Raw genomic sequence first — 1757 nt, forward strand, 5'->3', positions numbered from 1 at the left:
GACTATTTCAGCTGTAGTGAAAATAATTTGATCCCTGAACAAGTACGTGTTAAAAAATATTATTATTATTATTATTTTTTATTTACTTTTTAAGTTTTTTAGAGCCCAACCCAAGCGTGAAAGGCACAATTTCGTTAAATGTGCATTTTACCTCCTGGCCTCCTTTTTAATCCCTGGGACAGTATAGGTAGGATGGGATCTGTTCTGGGATAATGCATATATATATACATATATATATATATATATATATATATATATATATATATATATATAAATTAACACCTTATATTTATGATGTCACATTATTAATGTGTTTCTTTGAGTAAAATGAAAAAAATGTAAAATTATTATATTTTCATAAATTACTGAGATATGGAATGTGTCTGTCTTCTGAGTCTTAACTTCATTAGCATCTATTAGCTCAATGTTGTTAACATAGGCTACAGTTGGGTTGTATGAGGTTCATGTAGTAAACATTCACTCAATGGCTTCATGATGGGTTTTAATCAATTAGGAAAAGCCTTTGTCTTGTTTTTGTCTTTTTTGTTAATCTGTAACAAGGTGGGATCTATAAGCAATACTGTCCTAACTGCCCCAGAGTAACTATCTTTACCATCCCAGGGAGAGCAGACACACACTGGACTCCTGTGCAGCTATCAACAATAAATCAGACTAACACTAACAACAACTGATATCAACTTTACAACAATGTGTTTTTTTCTATGTGCCATAACTTAAACATTAAGATAAAAGAAAAATATTCAAAAGAGCCAGAAAGTGAACTTCCATGGTGTAGATTTCAAACCTGTGACTAAAATGTGGGAAATAGTCAGAGGGCTCTCACAAGGGTGTGGCTGAGTACGAGAATAATGAATGCCGTAAGTATTGTTGCTTTCTAACTGGCTAAAAAGTCACTTTCCCAAGTGTCCCCCTGTCCCAACTGACCCTATACTGTCCCCATTAGCGTGTTACATTGCTAACATTGTGCATGGTGAACTTAAGTTGACATTTGAGAAGGCAGGGGAGCCACACAATCATAAATCAAATCCAGTCTTTACATTTTGTTAGTCTCAATCAGCATTTTTCTTCATACTCCAAAGAAGATAATGTGTGCTAACACAATGATTCATAGATTTAAAAACAAAAAAGATTGCATTTGAGCAAGCAGTTGTCAGCCTGAATGTTGCCAACTTGCTAAAGTGCTGACAACTTAGACCGATGAAAGCTTCTTTTTTTCATGGGGAACCAAGAATAGTCTTTTGAGGACTGACAATTTTCCATTTCTCTCTGAATTTAATATTTTCTTTTCATGTTGGTATTTTTGTTGTCCAGGTTGATTAAGTTACAACACTGCCTTCACTGAGACAAAATTAATAATTCAGAGGAAATTACACTTTAATGCCTCATGTCCTTATTTGTGTCTTGGCCAACAAATTGGCATCACCTTGAAGTAGAGGGCAGTAGTAATATAATTCTTCACATGACATCATCACAAAACTGTGTTGGATTCCCTCTGAGGTTTCATTTAGCAACCTAAATACAATCTGAAGACCTGTAGGGCCTGCAGTAGGCCCATAGAGGGAGCTGATACCCCAGGAACCATCTCATAGACTTTCAAACATGCATTTGAACTGTGCTGGTGTATTTTACTCTGTACTGAAGTACCGTTCACCCCAAAATTGATTTGTCTTTCACACGCACTGCCTATCTTGATTTAATATGTTTTAATGTAACAGTACAACATGGGTGAGGTATTA

Source organism: Epinephelus fuscoguttatus, linkage group LG18, assembly GCF_011397635.1.
Source record: "Epinephelus fuscoguttatus linkage group LG18, E.fuscoguttatus.final_Chr_v1".
Taxonomy (NCBI): domain Eukaryota; kingdom Metazoa; phylum Chordata; class Actinopteri; order Perciformes; family Serranidae; genus Epinephelus; species Epinephelus fuscoguttatus.